The 19,312-nt window shown below is 44.2% G+C and overlaps 1 protein-coding gene across 25 annotated transcripts in view; it reads right to left on the bottom strand.

Moving 5' to 3' along the window:
• The window catches only part of RERE (arginine-glutamic acid dipeptide repeats), a 466,431-nt gene that overhangs the window by 79,504 nt on the left and 367,615 nt on the right, over nucleotides 1-19,312 (bottom strand). The window lies entirely within an intron of this gene.

Genomic DNA, 19,312 nt, shown 5'->3' with positions numbered 1-19,312 from the left:
TATGCTGTATGCTGGATATCCATGAGAAAAATTTTCCCACAAACAACCTGGCATGGTTGAGTAACTAAATAACTACATCCCCCGTACTGGTAACTAGCCCTATCTCAGGACTACTGTGTTCCTGGGTGCAAGATGGGTGTCTAGGCCTCCACCATCTTCGAAGCCTCAATTTCTATGTCCCTGGTTCTCTTAACAATGGAACAGTAGTAAAGCAGGGTAGCCTCTTGGTCCTACATAGACACAAGAGGAGGACTGAACTATTTCCAAAAAGACATCCTGTTTTGCATGATACGTTTTGTCAACTGTCTTAAATACCTTTAATATCTAACAACACCACTTCCACTTGGTTCTCCCTCTCTGGACATGTGTCTTTGAAATAAATCCTAGTTTCAGCACACATAAAAAAGACCTGTTTCCCAGGCTAGTCCCAGAAGATTCTATGGTAATTACAACAGGATCCCAAATCCAAGCCCCCTGAGTAACAGTCCATTCATTTCTAAAAGAATGAACAGTCCATTCATTTCTAAAAGAAGTCCTCTCTAGGGTCAAATATGGCAGCTGTTTAGCTGACACAGAGGAGTAATACCAAAGAGTTCTCTTTTCTGTTTCCTTTCTTTTCCTCTTTTTCCTAATCTTCCAAAGGCCAAAGAGAATGAGAAGGAGCACTTGGGAAGGTAGATCTAATATAATCCTGCCTGGCTGTTCTACCCTCCTTAGTTCATGAGTATCATGATAATGGACAGCTCCTGGTTTAAATCATTGTTTTATTCCATCACCCCACCACTAGCAACCCCCAGTTAAGATTAGCTATAGAAACATAACACAAAGGGTGACTGAAGTGCCAGGTCTTTCAGTGTGTGAGGCCAGCAAGAGTCCAACAGCCCCTCAATGTCCCAGCTGACTCTTCTGATGATGTGCCCAGAAATGTCTACAAAAGCTGAGCAGCTGTCAACTCAACACTCCCTGCCACACCTGCGCTATCAGTGGAATCAGAGAATGATAAAGCTAGAAAGAAGCTTGAGAGAACTACGCTGGTTGAAACCCTCATATTACTGATGAGGACCATAAATCATTTAACTGAAGTTACACCAACAAATCAAACCACACATACCCACAAAATCTTTACATTTGTGACAAACTATATTTTCTAGAGGTGGCCACTGCAATACAGATTCCATCCCACATGCTCTAACAATGTGATAATGACACTCCTTCATTGACAGGTGGGTCTCTCTGTTCTCTCCTCCTGAGCCTGGGTAGACCTTTTTAACTGTCTTGACCAACAGAATGTGACAGAATGATACCAGGTGACTTCTAAGACTACATCATACAAAGCAACACAGCTTCTGCTGGGCTCTCCCTCTCTGGACACGTGTCTTTGAAGCCCTGAGCTGCCAGATTAAACAGTCCGGCTTGCCTAAAGTCACCATGCTGGAGACACCATCAGGGATGGAGAGGTGCTACAGAAGCCCTAGCTATTCTAGTCCCCAGCCATTTGAGTCTTCCTAGCCCAGACTCATAAGTGAATAAGCCTTCAAGATGATTCCAATACCACCTATCACTTGACTGCAACCTCATGAAAACCTAAGTCAGAACTGCACGGTGGAGCCATTCCTAAATTCTTGTCCCACAGAAACTGAAAGATAATAAATGATCATCATTGTTTTAAATTGGGCCAATTTTATTATCAGGGGTAACGTGTTACACAGCCGATAGGAAACTAATACAAGATTCATTACTAAAACCACTAAAAACTTTAACCTGTTAGTCACTATTAATTTTAAGCAAACAAGTAAGCAATCTTCCAATTACGCTTCCCCAATTTGCATGCCTGTCACTCTCTATAACCTTACTCTGCTTCATTTTAAGGCCTAGCTCTTATCATCACCATGTGATATGATTAGATGACATGATATAGGCTACGTTATTGAATATATGAGGAAAGGGCCTTTGTTTTGCTCACTATTATATCCCCAGCACCTAGAACAGCACTTGACAACATATAGCAGGTGCTTGACAACCACTGGTTCAGTACAAGAACGTATCTGGAGGTGATCGGGCTTAGTGTTCCTCCAAGGCTATTTGACCTCTCATCACCTGTTCTCCAGTTTGACTCAACGTCTCTTAATATATATTCATTGCACTGTTAAGTTTCTAACTCTCTAACTACTACTGACAAAACCATTAGATGTTCTTTGTTCAAACCCACTAGAGGAACTACACCACCCCCTCCGTGATGCCAGCTCAGCATCCAGAGTAGAGCCAGTGATTTCCTTTGTCAACACACCTGCATGCCAAAAACCCTTCCCAGGAGGTCTCAAATATCAAATAAAAGTTACTCCATTTTTCATTCAAAGACCATGTGCCCAATGGGAAAATGACCTCATGTTGGTGGTTTAAATAGCAACTGCACCCACTAGCACAGCCCATTGAGCTATCCTATATATACATCTCTGTCAGTGCCCCTCTGGGTCTAGATAATTACATTGGGTACACTGAAGTCCTTTCATTATTGCAGGCCCAACAAAAAGTACTGCCACTGGGCAAATATCAGAAAGCATGCATCAATGCACTTTCAAGTCAAATGAGAACTGGCTAGTTAAGCAGCAGCATTAACAGATGTAGAGACTGTGCCAGACAAATGCCTCTTGCCAATTATGGCCACACAGCTACGCCCAAATTAAAAATAACCCAACACGGCCGGGTGCATTGGCTCATGCCTGTAATCCCAGCACTTTGGGAGGCTGAGGCAGGCGGATCACGAGGTCAGGAGTTTGAGACCAGCCTGGCCAACATGGTGAAACCCCAGCTCTACAAAAAATACAAAAATTAGCCAGGCGTGGTGGCGTGTGCCTGTGATCTCAGCTCCTTGGGAGGCTGAGGCAGGAGAATTGCTTGAACCCGGGAGACAGAGGTTGCAATGAGCTGAGATTGTGCCACTGCACTCCAACCTGGGCGGCAGAGCAAGACTCAATCTCAAATAAATAAATAAATAAATAAATAAATAAATAAATAAAAATAACCCAACACTCATAACAGAATCCAAACGGGCATGGGAGGCTCCTTCTCTCCCTACAATATCACCCTACAGTCTCTACATAAATGCCCCCGTAAAGTGGCTCCTAAGTAGGTCATTAAAATGTTCACCTTTCCTTGGCAAAGTAGATCTCAACACAGGAGGAAAGAGAAATAAGCTAAAAAAAGAAATGTGGATTGTCTAGAAGTTACAAGGGAACAAAAAAGTAGAAATCCTCCGTGAGAAAACCTTTTGCAAAAACTGTAATTAAAGGAATCTAGACCAGTGGTTGCCCGATAGAAATATAAGCCAAAAATGTAAGTTTTACTTTTCTAGTAACCATACTTTAAAAAGAAACAGGTAAAATTAATTTAAATGTTTTATTTAACTAAAAAGATAAAAAAATTATCATTTCAACATGTAATCAATATATTACATTCTTTTTCTTCCTGCTCAGTCTTTGAAATCAGTGTGTATTTTACACTGACTGTGTATCTATACTTGGGCCAGCACATTTCAGATGCTCAACAGCCACAAGAGACCAGTGGTTACCATATTGGAAAGCACAGGTCTAGAATAATCCTAACTTCTTTTTTCGTAAAATACTGCAACATCCAAAGCACTCCAAGTTTTCTATTAGGGAGGCAAAATAACTATACTGTTAGAATCATGGGCAACGATATCATAAATTCCTAAAATAAAAACACATAGGGCCGTTATTTCAAATTACATAAAACTTGTCTTCCAGAAGAACTTGACCAAATGCCAAAGTTCTTAAGATCTGCCCCACTTCCCAAACAAGGGAAACTGAAGACCCCGACCAGCACCAGGGCCTTCCTTCAGCTCCTGATACAGGAGGCGCTCCTGGATTTTGTTTCCCCTTCATGACAATACAACATGGGACTGGGTTCCTAATTTGACTCTGTTCATTTAAAGAATGATCTCAAAGAAGAAAGGAAAATCAATGACCCCTTTAGGAAATGTAGTCCAGCGTGGGGGTGGAGGGAGCATTTCAATGACAAAAGCCAAACCTCAGTCACAATGCAGATCCCTGTCTAACAGGTGATCATTGTTTTTTTTTCTATTACAGGCACTCTGGTCTCCCGCCTACCCCATGCAGAATGGCTGTGACTTTCAAGAGAGTCTCCCAAGGGAGGGTCCCAAGATCAGGGGCTGGTAATGGGCCCCACCACAAGGCTACGCTGCTGGCTTTTGTTTGGAACAATAGTGCTCCCATGATACCTCACTCTTGCTGAAAATATTGGTAATACGGGAGCATGAACACAGCTGTGTGTAAATTACACACACGAACAGATTAGATCTGTATATTTATAAGGAATACAAACATACTAATAGCTCATTTACATACACAGCTGGATACAATGGGCTGCATGCAGAGGGGAGTTTGAGTTTCAAAGTATTTCTCTAAAATTTTACAAAAAGAAATGCTCAGGTTACTGCTAAGCCAGGCTGAGACTTCTGATCCCCTCACCCCCATGCGGTATGTCCCCAGAAATAGAGTCCTTTTCATCCTCGTTTGTGATATTTGAGATGCTATGAAGGAGAAACCTCAACAAGTGCTGTTAGATTTCACTTTTATTATTATTTATAATTATTTTTAGAGACAGGGTCTTGCTCTGCCACCTAGGCTACAGTGGTATGATCACAGTTCACTGTAACGTGGAGCTTCCGGGCTCAAATGATCCTCCTGGCTTGGCCTCCCAAGTAGGTCAGACTACAGGTATGTGTCAGTCACCATGCCCAGCTAATTTTAAAAATTTTTTTTGTAGAGACAGGGTTCTCACTCTGTTGCCCAGGCTTGGTCTTGAACTCTTGATTTCAAGCAGTCCTGCTGCCTCAGCCTCCCAAAGAGTTGGGATTATGGGCATGAGCCACTGTGCCCAGGCAGATCTCACTCCTGTAGGAAAAAAGTCAATATAGGATAATTTTCAGTTAAAAAGATGTATATACATACGAAGAGGGAGACCTACTAAAACATCTGTTACAACAGCATATAGTAAGGCAGAATCTTTGCATTTTCAAAATGTTTTCATAAACTTTATTTTTTAGAGCAATTTTAGGTTCACAGCAAAACGGAGCAGAAGGTATAGGGATTTCCCATATAGATGGGTCTCTGGATTTTTTAGCTAATTTTAAAAAATAGGGAAAGAGCAATCAGCATTTTGTGCTCACCACAGTAAACCAGGAACATAGGCATCAGGAGAGCTGGGCTCTGATTCTATGCCTGATTCTACCAAGGCCTCACAGTTTACCTCTGGCAAGCCATGAACACTCTCTGCGCCTGAGGTTTTAGTGGAAAGATGGCATCACAAGTACTCAAATTTAGCGTTTAAAAGTACTAACTTTTAAAATGTTGAGTGTTCCAGTAAAATAGTTAAAGAAAAAAAAGGTAATAATCCAACTAAGTAAAAATATTAACTTATACATATTTGGATAGATAATAACAAGCTCATTACACGCCCTAATTTTATTATTTAAAATGTTTACAACAAAACTCTCTAATTTATATTCTCCCTCTCTTTTTGCCTTGATATGGTTTGTATAAACTCTTGGTTTAAAAAAGAAAAAAGGTCCATTTCTGAGGCTTGGGTTTACTGTACTTACAGTTCCACCAATAAATCATCTCCCAATCTGGGCTGGAGAAGCACTGGCCACGGTTTGATTGCTCCAGCCCCAGGTTGCCAGGCAACCCACACACGGGGGAAGTCTGAGAACCGCTGACAGATAGCCAAGTGGCTGAAACAACAGACTTCTCTCTGTCAAAAATGTGTTTGAGAGAGCCACTTGCCCACCTCTGCTCTCTGCTAAACACTGCATGATTGTAAAATCAAAATCCAAAGGCCACTGTAATAAAAACACACTTCCTGCTCAATTACTAATTGTTCTAAAGCTGTGGGGAGGCCCAGATCCTACAGTGTATGGCAACAGAAATGCGATACTGTAAATGAGATAAAGCCAGCAGCATGCAAGAAACCTGATCTAAATGCATCTCCGTAGCTTCAAGTCAGGAGAGCTGGTGTGTGAAGGAATCAACTGCCTAAGAAAGCACCAGGAAGAAAATAATGAATGTCAAGATGTTAAAGAAACAAACCAAACAATAACTACGAAGCTAGAGGTCAAGACTACTTAGTAATAAAACCAAGAACATTCTCCATTGTTTTGAAACACAATCTGGAGGCAATGAAAGTTTTCTCCCTCAGATGGAAAGGAGGAGCAAGGAAGGTCAATGACCCTTGGGAACCCTGGCGGTTCCAGGTGGATTCCCTGATACTTGACTGTAAATGGGATTACAGGAAACAGTAGCATCCTTAGGATAATGCGGGACAATAACAGGTCTGAGAGTCTAATGCAACATTTAAAATACCTATGGTGTGAGCTGGGCACAGTGGCTCACGCCTGTAATCCCAGCACTTTGGGAGGCCGAGGTGGGTGGATCACCTGAGGTCAAAAGTTTGAGACCAGCCTGGCCAACACAGTGAAACCCCATCTCCACTAAAAATACAAAAAATTAGCTGGGCGTGGTGGCAAACGCCTGTAATCCCAGCTACTGGGGAGGCTGAGGCAGGAGAATTGCTTCAACCCGGGAGGCAGAGGTTGCAGCGAGCTGAGATCGCGCCATTGCACTCCAGCCTGGGCAACAAGAGTGAAACCCCATCTCAAACAAACAAAAACAAAATATCTATGGTGCATGTACCAAGCCAGTAACATTGTGCCCAACACCAACTCTATGCAGCATCCTTCCATGAAACCACTGTATTGAAACTGTCATCTTGGACTCTGGAAACTATCTGTAGTATGTGGAAGGGGCCAGCACTGAGTGCACAGTTCTTTATCTCTTTTGTGCCATGGACCTTTGGCAGTATGGTAAAGCCTGACTCCTTCTAAAAATGGTTTATGGCCAGGCACGGCTCATGCCTGTAATCCTAGCACTTTGGGAGGCCGAGGCAGGCGGACATGAGGTTAGGAGATAGAGACCATCCTGGCCAATATGGTGAAACCCTGTCTCTACTAAAAATACAAAAAATTAGCTGGGCGTGGTGGCGCATGCCTGTAATCCCGGCTACTCAGGAGGCTGAGGCAGGAGAATTGCTTGAACCAGGGAGTCAGAGGTTGCAGTAAGCCGAGATCATGCCACTGAACTCCAGCCTGGCGACAGAGCGAGACTCCATCTTTAAAATAAAAAAAAAAAAAAAAAGGCTGGGCACGGTGGCTCACGTCTGTAATCCCAGCACTTTGGGAGGCCGAGGCCGGCAGATCACCTGACGTCAAGAGTTTGAGACTAGCCTGGCCAACATGGTGAAACCTCTTCTCTACTAAAAATACAAAAAAAAAAAAAAAAATTAGCTGGGCATGGTGGTGCATGCCTGTAGTCCCAGCTACTTGGGGAGGCTGAGGCAGGAGAATCGCTTGAACCCAGGAGGCAGAAGTTGCAGTGAGCCAAGACCATGCCACTGCACTCCAGCCTCGGTGACAGAGGGAGACTCCATCTCAAAAAAAAAAAATTAGAAAGTATGCCAGAGTAATATAACTGCTCTATGAACACACTAAATAACAAGAGCTAGCAGAGGGTTTTCTTTAGTTCTTGCAGGTTTTTTGTTTTTCGGGGGGGTGGGGAGGGGGCTGTTTTGCTTTATCATGTGATCTCAGATGATAAACCCTTGGAGGGCAAGGACAAGCAAGTTTTTCATCATTCAATCTCCAGTGCAATGTGCAGCCTGGTTTCCTGCCCCAAGCTCCTAAGCTAGCCCTCTCCACACCACCAGCCCAGCTCCTGTGGGGGCCTGGGTTTCCTTGACTCTCCCTGTGCCCAGAATTGGGCCTGGCATATAAGATGTGTAAGACCATAGTCCGCAAAATGGGATGTATGGTCACAAAAGACATTTTTTTACTTACGTGTTTAAAAAAAACCATGCAATTTATTTCCAATAAATGTTAAGCAAAAATGAAAATTATATCAACATTTACAATATTTCGTTGTTTTCATTAACTGTGCTCTAATAATTATAATTTGAGAAAAACATTTCTCCTATACTTAGAGCTTTATTGTTAAAGGAAATGACCACATGCCCGATTTCAATACACACGCTTTTTGTCGCAGGGAAGTACCAAAGGTCAAGCGGACACTAGACTTTCAAGCATAAAATGTATCATCTTAGTATAAAGTCCCTGGAGAAGTAGAATGGAAATAAAACTTAAAGGGGGAAAAGGATACGATGCAACATTGGACTGCTTTTAAAAAATGAACTGGCCGGGCACGGTGGCTCACACCTGTAATCCCATCACTTTGGGAGGCCGAGGTGGGCAGATTACCTGAGGTCAGGAGTTCAAGACCAGCCTGGCCAACATGGCGAAATCCTGTCTCTACTAAACATACAAAAATTAGCCAGGCATAGTGGCGCACGCCTGTAATCCCAGCTACTCAGGAGGCTGAAGCAGGAGAATTGCTGGAACCTGGGAAGCAGACATTGCACAGTGGACTGAGATGGTGCCACTGCAGTCCAGCCCAAGTGACAGAGCAAGACTCCATCTTTAAAAAAAAAAAAAAAAAAAAAAAAAAAAAAAAAAAAAAGCTTACTCACGTATTTTAAAAATAGATGATAGTTCTTGCTCCTCCTTTCGTCATGTGATGTGCCTGCTCCTACTACGTTTTCTACCATAAGTAAAAGCTCCCTGAGGCCTCCCCAGAAGCCACACAGACACCAGCACCCTGCTTGTACAGCCTGCAGAATTGTGGGCCAATTAAACCTCTTTTCTTTATAAATCACCCAATCTCTGGTGTTTCTTTATAGCAATGCAAGAATGGCCTAATTCGGAAAATTGGTGCCAGGAGTAGGGTACTGCTATAAAGACACCTGAAAATATGGAAGCAGCTTTGCAATGGGGTAATGGACAGATGTTAGAAGAGTTTGCAGGGCTCAGAAGAAGACAGGAAGATGAGGGAAGGTTTGGAACTTCTTAAAAGACTGGTTAAATGGTTGTAACCAAAATACTGACAGTGATACGGACAGTGAAGACCACGCTGAGAAGGTCTCAGATGGAAATGAGGACATTATTGGGCACTGGAGCAAAAGTCACCCTTGTGATGCCCTAGCAAAAAAGATGGCTGTTTTGTGTTTCTGCCCTAGGTATCTGTTGAAGTTTGAATTTGAGAGTGATGACCTAGGGTATCTGGCGGAAGAAATCTCTAAGCAGCAAAGTATTCAAGATGTGGCCTGGCTGCTTCTACTAGCTTAACTCAAATGTGGGGACAAAGAAATGACTTAAAGTTGGAATTTATACTTAAAAGGGAAACAGAGCAAAGAAGTTTGGAACATTTGCACCCTGGCAATGTGGCAAAGAAAGAAAAGCTTTTGGTTAGGCGCAGTGGCTCACGCTTGTAATCCCAGCACTTTGGGAGGCTGAGGCGGGCAAATCATGAGCTCAGGAGTTCAAGATCAGCCTGGCCAACATGGTGAAACCCCATCTCTACTAAAGATACAAAAAATTAGCCGGGCATGATGGCACACACCTGTAATCCCAGCTACCTGGGAGGCTGAGGCAGGAGAATCACTTGAACCCAGGAGGCAGAGGTTGCAGTGAGCACCTCTGCACTCTAGCCTGAGTAACAGGCGAGACTCAGTCTCAGAAAAAAAAAAAAAAAAAAGAAAGAAAGAAAGAAAAGCTCTCTCAGGAGAGAAATTCAGGCAGGCTGTAAAGCAATCACTTGCTAGAGATATTTGTGTAACTAAAAGGGAGCCAAGCGCTGATATCCAAGACAATGAGGGAAAGGCCTTAAAGGCATTTCAAAGACCTTCCCATCAGCCCCTCCCATCATAGGATGAGAAACCTAAGAGGAAGGCCAGGCATGGGGTTTTGCTGCCCTCTGCAGCTTTGGGACGCTGCTTCCCACATGCCCCTCTGGCTACATCCTTGGTTCAAAGGGCTTCTGATATAGCTCAGGCTGCTGCGTCAGAGGGTGCAAGCCATAGGCCATGGCAGCTTCCAGGTGGTGTTAAGTCTGCAGGTGTACAGAGTGCAAGAGTGATGGAGGCTTGGCAGCCTCTGCCAAGATTTCAGAGGATGTATCAGGTGCCCAGGCCAGAAGCCTGCTGAAGAGATGGAGCCCTCACACAGATACTCTACTAGGGCAGTGTGGAGGGGAAATGCAGGGTTGGAGGGCCCACACAGAGTCCCCACTGGGGCACTGCCTAGTGGAGCTGTGGGAAGGGGCCATTGTCTACCAGACCCAAGAATGGTAGATCCATCAGCAGCTTGCACTGTATGCCTGGAAAAGCTGCAGGCATTCAACTCCAATTTGCTGAACCCTTGGGAACTGCCACAGAAGTGGAACTGCCCAAGGCCTTGGGAGCCTGCCCCTCATCAGTGTGCCCAGGCTGTGGCAAATGGAGTCAAGGGCTATTTTGGAGCTTTAAGATTTAATGATTGCCCTGCTGCGTTTAGGACTTGCATAGGGCTCAATGCCCCTTTCTTTTGACTGATTTCTACCTTTTGGAATAGGAATGTTTATCCAATGCCTATACCCGCATTGTATCTTGGAAGTAAATAACTTGTTTTTGATTTTACAGGCTCATAGGTGGAACGGACTTGCCTTGTCTCAGATGAGACTTAGGACTTTCGAGTTTATACTGGAATGAGGTAAGACTTTGGGGGACTATTGATAAGGGATAATTGTATTTTGTAATGTGAGAAGGACATGTGGTTTGCAGGAAGCCAGGAATGGAATTATATAGTTTGAATATTTGTCCTCTCCCAAATTTCATGTTGAAATGTAATCCCCAATGCTGGAGATGGGGCCTGGTGAAAGCTTACTGGATCACGTGGGTGGACTTCTCATGAATGGTTTAAGCACCATCCTCTGGGTGCTGTCCTTGCAATAGTGAGTGAGTTCTTGCAAGATCTGGTTGTTTAAAAGTGTGTAGCAGCCCCACCCCCTTGCTCCTTCTTCCACCATGTGATATGGTGTTCCCGCTTCAGCTTCCACCATAAGTAAAAGCTCCCTGAGGCCTCCCCAGGAACTGCATAGATGTTGGTGTCATGCTTGTACAGCCTATAGAACTGTGAGCCAATTAAACCTCTTTTCTTTATTAAAAAAAAAAAAAAAAAAGATAATGTGTATAAATCACTATGGTATTTAAAATTCACTCTTAATATTTAAAAGAGTGATGGGACAATTTTATTTTTAAATGTCAATGTTTGTAATTTTGGAAGTTAATCCTTATCATTAAAAAATGTCAATTTAAATTTGGGAGTGGGTATGTGCTTTTAGGCAAAATTCTTTTACGGGCTTCATAGGGATAAAATATTTTTCTTAGCTTTGTATCTACCTAAAGGAAGACCCAGAAATTCTTTGGGGTACCAAGCATGCTTCCACATCTCAGCTATATTTAGTCTGGTTTTACCTAACAGAAACACACTGAAAACACTTTCTTGAACCAAGGCAGGTTGCACCATGGAAGATCTTGCCGTATGTAACTGCTGTTCCACCAAGGTACAGACTTTTCTTCATTAGAATTCCAAAGCTGACTATGGCTCTGTTCAAGGACAGTAAAAAGCACAAACTCCTCAGTGTGCCAATTAAAGTGCTTGGCACCTTCCATTCTGTCACTTCAGCCTGGACTCTCGCATACCCACACCACACCCAAAAGCATCTGGACTCTTTTTTACTTATTTTATTTTTCAGCCATCATCTACACATGTAGATGGGCCAGCCCCAACGCCCAGTGGTTGAAGACAATAATATTCATAAGCAGGAAATTACAGAGGTGATCTTGGTTCTGAACCAACTGCAGAAGAAGACAGACAATCGTCTTCCATCAGCAACCACCTGGGGCAGGAACCCCACTTTTTTTTTCATACTTTAAGTTCAGGGATACATGTGCAGAACATGCAGGTTTGTTACATAGTTTACACATACCATGGTGGTGTGCTGCACCCCATCGACCCATCATCTACATTAGATATTTCTCCTAATGCTATCCCTCCCCTACCCCCCCACCTCCCAACAGGCCCCGGTGTGTGATGTTCCCCTCCCTGTGTCCATGTGTTCTCATTGTTCAACTCCCATTTACGAGTGAGAACATGTGGTGTTTGATTTTCTGTCCTTGTGTTAGTTTTCACAGTGTCGATGGTCTTTACAATTTGGCATGTTTTTGCAGTGGCTGGCACCGGTTGTTCCTTTCCATGTTTAGTGCTTCCTTCAGGAGCTCCTGTAAGGCAGGCCTGGTGGTGACAAAATCTCTCAGCATTTGCTTGTCTGTAAAGGATTTTATTTCTCTTTCGCTTATGAAGCTTAGTTTGGCTGGATATGAAATTCTGGGTTGAAAATTCTTTTAAGAATGTTGAATATTGGCCCCCACGGTCTTCTGGCTTGTAGGATTTCTGCAGAGATCCGCTGATAGTCTGATATGGGCTTCCCTTTGTGGGTAACCCGACCTTTCTCTCTGGCTGCCCTAAACATTTTTCTTTCATTTCAACCTTGGTGAATCTGAAGATTATGTGTCTTGGGGTTACTCTTCTCATCTGATATGGGCTTCCCTTTGCAGGTAACCCGACCTTTCTCTCTGGCTGCCCTTAACGTTTTTTCTTTCATTTCAACCTTGGTGAATCTGAAGATTATGTGTCTTGGGGTTGCTCTTCTCGAGGAGTATCTTTGTCGTGTTCTCTGTATTTCCTGAATTTCAATGTTGGCCTGTCTTGCTAGGTTGGGGAAATTCTCCTGGATAATATCCCGAAGAGTGTTTTCCAACTTGATTCCATTCTCCGTGTCACTTTCAGGCACACCAATCAAACGTAGGTTTGGTCTTTTCATAGTCCCGTATTTCTTGGAGGCTTTGTTCATTTCTTTTCTTTTCTTTTTTTTTAGAGTCTCGCTCTGTCGCCCAGGCTGGAGTGCTGTGGTGTGATCTCGGCTCACTGCAAGCTCCGCCTCCGGGTTCACGCCATTCTCCTGCCTCAGCCTCCCGAGTAGCTGGGACTACAGGCGCCCACCGCCACACTCGGCTAATTTTTTTTTTTTTATTTTTAGTAGAGACGGGGTTTCACCATGTTAGCCAGGATGGTCTCAATCTCCTAACCTCGTGATCCGCCCGCCTCAGCCTCCCAAAGTGCTGGGATTATAGGCGTGAGCCACTGTGCCGAGCCTGTTCGTTTCGTTCTTTTTTCTCTAATCTTGTCTTCACGCTTTATTTCATTAAGTTGATCTTCAATCTCTGATACCCTTTCTTCTGCTTGATCAATTCGGCTATTGACACTTGTGTATGCTTCACAAAGTTCTCCTGCTGTTTTTTTTTTTTTTTTTTTTTTTCAGCTCCATCAGATCATTTATGTTCTTCTCTAAACTGGTTATTCTAGTTAGCAGTTCCTCTAACCTTTTTTCAAGGTTCTTAGCTTCCTCGCATTGGGTTAGAACATGCTCCTTTAGCTTGGAAGAGTTTGTTATTACCCACTTTCTGAAGCCTACTTCTGTCAATTTGTCAAACTCCTTCTCCATCCAGTTTTGTTCCCTTGCTGGCAAGGAGCTGTACTCCTTTGGAGGAGAAGAGGCACTCTGGCTTTTGGAATTTTCAGACTTTTTGCCTTGCTTTTTCCTCATCTTCGTGGGTGTATCTACCTTTGGTCTTTGATGTTGGTGACCTTCAGATGGGGTTTCTGTGTGGACATCCTTTGTGTTGATGTTGATGCTATTCCTTTCTGTTTATTAGTTTTCCTTCCCAACAGTCAGGCCCCTCTGCTGCAGGTCTGCTGGAGTTTTCTGGAGGTCCACTTCAGAATCTGTTTGCCTGGATATCGCCAGCAGAGGCTGCAGAACAGCAAAGGTTGCTGCCTGAGGAACCCCACTTTTACGCAGAGGTAAAATCTACCAAGCATGTGGATTCTGAGGTTTCGTTTCAGCTACAGTGGAGGCTGTGCTGTGTTGACCGTGTATGCAATGGACACAGAAGAATGAGTGTGCGGCACTTGCCTGCGTCTGCCACCCCAGCTCCAGATCCAACTCGAGCCAGGCTCTGCCTGCTTCTTCGAATACATCCTGCACTCGCTGTGTCTCCTCACAGGGTAGTTCTGCTGTCTGGGGAGCCGATATTGAGTGGGATGATCTGACCTGGATTCCTGAGTACTCCACTTACCACTGCTGCAGCTCTGAACAAATTTCCTTACTATCTCATGCCTACGTCATGTCATGCTCCTCTGTGTTTCCATCTTTCTGTGTGCCCCATGGAACTTCCCCATTCTGCCCAGCACTATGTTCTGGGCATCCAAGTCCACCACTGCCATTAGAACATCATCTTCTTGAGGTGGGGAGTTCCTGTCCAGGGCCATCGGGAGGCCTCTGCACATGACAGGCATTTAATAAATGTCTCTTCGATGACGTTTCCTATTATCAGCATCTGGGCCTTTCAGAGCCAGAAGGGGACTATTTAATTATTATTACTCTCATTTCTTAGTGAGAGGACCAATGACTCTCCCAAGGTACAGCAACTGGTCCAAGGCACAGACTCAACCAGAAAGCAGGTTTACCAACATTTTTGTCTTCTCAGCATAAATATTCTAAAGAAAATAATTACTATTGGGTGCATTTTCCACAGATAGATGAAGCGTTATCTGAAAAAGGTAGAAGTGAGGGAAGGGAATAAAAAGGGGGAAAAAAAGTCCAGGCGCAGTGGCTCATGCCTGTAATCCCAGTACTTTGGGAGGCCAAGGCGGGCGGATCACGAGGTCGGGAGTTGGAGACCAGCCTGGCCAACACGGTGAAACTCCATCTCTACTAAAAACACAAAAATTAGCCGGGCACGGTGGCTAATAGGAAACGTCATCGAAGAAACATTTATTAAATGCCTGTCATGTGCAGAGGCCTCCAGATGGCCCTGGCGCACACCTGTAATCCCAGCTACTCGGGAGGCTGAGGCAGGAGAATCTCTTGAACCGGGGAGGTGCAGGTTGCACTGAGCCGAGATCACGCCACTGCACTCTAGCCTGGGTGACAGAGCAAGACTCCATCTCAAACAATCAATCAAACAAACAAACAAACAAACAAACAAAAAAAAGAAGAAGAACCAGAATTTCTTGTTTTTGAAAAATCAAACTGAAGAATGACTGGACACGATGTCAGCACCACTCACACAGGAAACCTCATGCACGAAACCTCACACAACAGCACTGCAGCTTGGTTAACTTGGGGACAGCCCTGAGACATGAGATCAGCCTTTACGGCCTTCTTCCCAGGCTGGTGGAAGATCAGGCTGCTCTGAATCCAGGCCAGCTGGGATTGGCGGGGCCTCTCAACAGTCAAGAATGGCTAACGGCAGGCAGAAACATTTTGTGGCCTAATAAAGGATCAAAGAAATGTTCCTTACAAAGAGGAAATGAATTATCCACACATCAAGCTCCTTCATGTCTTTTGTTTGTTTGTTTTAGGCCCTTCAGCCTGTTTGGATAAAACATGTTACACTGAGAAAGCATCAAAGAAAATGAAACGACAGTGACATTTAAAGGGAACTCCGTCGGCTAGACAGAGCCTCATTTTGGGTTCAGCTCCAACTTCTCCCTGTTCTGTCTCTCCTGGCCATGGGGAGTATTCACCCACAGCTGACATAAGATTATCAGCAAAGGTTTTAACAAGAACCAGACCTTTCTCTTCTAATCTTTCCCCCAATCCAAAATGTCATGAAAAAACTTGAAAGAATCTTGTTAGAATTTAAAAATATTCTATTATTGTGCCCCTCATGCTGAAAAATGCACATCTAGGTATGAAAAACGCATAGACTGCTCTGTCAAAGACCACTACATGACTGCACTTCCATAGCAGAGATCCCATCTTTCCTTTCAGCTAAATTTAATCTGTCCTAAACTCTGAAAGTTATTGAGTCCTAAAGACATTTATTTAGCAGGTCCTAACAATGAGCAGTTTATAGGCAATTGTGAAACATGACCACAAAGATTATTGGATGGGGGTCGTAATCTGAATTTCTAGAAAAATACAGATCACTCTTGACTGACATGAATGATCAGTGGTATCATTTACCCACAATTACTTAAGAGAGAATAGTAACATGGAATGAGAAGCTGCTTCTACCCTGAAGGAGTCACTTTTATAGCTATACAACCTCTACCCTACTCAGTCTCTGTGTGGCAAAACTAGTTTATCCTCCTCATGGCATCTACCTGAATTCATCTTATTTAAGTTAATTTGCTTATTTGTCTGTGGTCCCTATTAGAATGCAAATCCCATGAGAACAGTACCTCCACAGTTATTTCTATTCCCAGAGTTGAGAAGGTGCCTTGTACACAGTCAGTACTCATTGTTGAGTGACTGAGGAGATAAACAGCAGGAATATATTCTACAGCCAACACTAGAATCTGCGATCTTGGTCTACATAGTCTTCCATTCACAAAACTCTATCTTCTCGTACCTTTCCTCCACCTTCAACCTCTCCATGTTAATGCACTTCGGCTCCATTTACCAGTTAACTATTTAGTGATCCCACTGAGGAGCCAGGAGCTCCAACAGCCACCGAGAAGCACAGCACCCAGCAGAGCTGCGTGTGGAGGCAACGCCCACCTCCCTCTCCATGGGACCTAAATGACCAGCATAGCACACGCTTCCCTCCTTCCCAGCCCTTCCTGTATTCCCAGCCCAGTCCAGACTAGACGTCCTTCTGACCAGATGCTCACCTTAGCAAATCCCAACTGACGCCTCGCACGACGTCCCCTAGAGACCTACTGTCCTCTCACACGCAGTTCTCCATATGGCCTCATACCCCAACCCCCGAGCCCTGCTGCAGCTTTCTCACTTTCAGATCCACACAGAATCCCTTTTAACCCCTCCAGTTATAGGGCCAGAAGTTCAGTTTTGTCAACAGTAGCAATCCTGTCTCACCGTCTCATCAACCATGCCCATCCGGGGTCCCCCATCACAGTGTCAACCACTTGCCAAACCCATCTCCTTCTTATCCTGTGACTGGCACCAAAGTCTCTTCCTAGCTAGCTAAGTCTCTTCTTCCATCCTACCTTTCGACAGCACTCTCAGGAACGTGGAAAAGGTTGCCCACGGCCCTTCTAATAGTCTGTGTCTACCATTCTTGGTGCTCTTTATTCCAGCTTAGCCATCTACCGGTAGCCATACCTAAGATGTGAAACTACAGATTTTCCCTATTTACTGCATAGCTACCATGACCCCCACAACATCCCTCTTCTTGACTGTGTCCCTCAACTCCTCTACCACTTCTGTACTGGTTTCCCATGTTCTCTATGCAGCCTGGGGCTTAACTATCCATTATTTCAACAATGCAGTCAATACTCACTACCTCAGCTGGGCACAGTGGCTCATGCCTGTAATCCCAGCACTTTGGGAGGCTGAGGCGGGTGGATCACTTGAGGTCAGGAGTTGGAGATCAGCCTGGCCAACATGGCGAAACCCCGTCTCTACTAAAAATACAAAAATTAGCTGGGGTGTGGTGGCACGTGCCTATAATCCCAGCTACTCAGGAAGCTGAGGCAGGAGAACCGCTTGAACCCGGAAGGCAGAGGTTGCAGTGAGCTGAGATTGTGCCACTGCACTGCAGCCTGGGTGACACGGCAAAACTCCATCTCAAAAAAGAACAAAAAAAAATACTCCTTGCCTCAACATCCCGACCTCCCACCAATTTTCTAGCCCAATCTTCCACCCACTTTGGCTGCATATTAGTGTCCTAACATCCTGGGACATTGGAAACTTGTACCCCAGATGAATTAAATTGGACCCAAGTCTCTGCTCTGTGTCTCTAAAGTTCCTCATGTGACTCCAGCGTGCTCCTAACAGTGTGAAGTGCTGCTGTACACTGACAGCTCTCAACGTCTCTCACTAGGAGCATAGTCCTGATCCAGTCCAGTAGTTCTCAGGGCCTGGATGCCCATGTCCCACCCCAGAGATTCTGCTCTGACTCACTGGGGTACAGGCCAGCATTGGGGCATTTTCCAGTTCTCGCAATGACTCTAATGCACAGCCAAGTTTACAAGACATCCTCAGCCCACCTCCACTCTTCCAATGCTACTGCCAGACTGGTCTTCAAGGGCAGCTCCAGTCCTATCCTTCCCCACATTCAAAAATATATAATTTTTCCTCGTTTCCTGTTGAATTAAACATAAACTTCTCAGTCAAAAGTGGGAGGCTCTGAATTAGCTACCTCACATCCTCCCCCTCCCATAAGCTTCATCCAAACTGGGCAACTTGCTACTAACCAACCACTCAAATTCTTTTAGCCCTTGTTCTCCAATTAACCTCTGTCAACTCTGCCCGGTGAAATCCTATCCATCCTTCAAGGTCCTCTCAAATAAGCCTCCTCTACAGCACCCTTCCTGATCTCCCTGTCCAAGAGCAGGGAGCAGCTGCTCACCTCAGCAGGCCCTGTGAGCCCCAGAACACCATCTGAAGCAAAAGAGGCACTCAAAACAAGTTTCCAATTGTGTGGCTGCTGTCCCCTCTCTAGATTCTGTGGTGATAAATCCAACTCAGGCACTCATTTACACCCACCACCAAAATCAGTCAAGGATACCACAGTGGGATGGCATGTCGCCTGCCATACTGCCAAGCAATTACCAAGGTTGGTGGTAACTCCTGCAGAGATCTTAGCAGTGAAAGAACAAATGCAGTTTGTTTAAAGTCACTGATACGCTCCCTTCCTTTTGTACACAGAAATCAATAATGTTTTTTCTAAGTCTTGTTTCCAAAAAACTAAGCCAAATAAAAAAAAAAAGTCACTTGAATAATAGAAGAACAAACTAACAACGATGGGAACAGAAGATTCAACTAGAGGAAGAATTATGAGAGCAAACAGTGGATAAAAGGGTCTCAAACATCCAGCAGAGCCCTGCACACAAGAGTAGGAATGGAAACGCAGTAGAATTAAATTCAGTATAAGGTGAAAAATAAAGACCTTCCTTTTTCCAGTATATTTTTAAGGTAAATTTAATTATCCAGAAACAGACAAAAATGTTTGCTCTTCACCTTCAAGAATCCACCACCCCTTTTGTGAAGATACTCAGGCTCAGCAGAGTGCACCCCTACACATGCCCATCTTCATAACGGCGGAATGCCTGAGTGCCTAAGATGTTCAAACCAGTGGAGAGCAGCATGGTGTGATGCTCACGGACTCCTCTAAATGAGTGAGCAACCGGATTACGCATCTCAGGGTGTGGCCTAAAAGCAAGATAAATCTACGTGGATCATTTGAATGTTTTACAGATATTTAAGAAGAGAGGGAGAGAGAGGAAGGGAATGTGAGCTGATTATGAAGTCAGAGA

This window comes from Pongo abelii, chromosome 1 (assembly GCF_028885655.2).
Source record: "Pongo abelii isolate AG06213 chromosome 1, NHGRI_mPonAbe1-v2.0_pri, whole genome shotgun sequence".
NCBI classification, from domain to species: domain Eukaryota; kingdom Metazoa; phylum Chordata; class Mammalia; order Primates; family Hominidae; genus Pongo; species Pongo abelii.
Note: the sequence above shows the minus strand (reverse complement) of the source record. Positions and strands in the feature narration are given on the sequence as shown.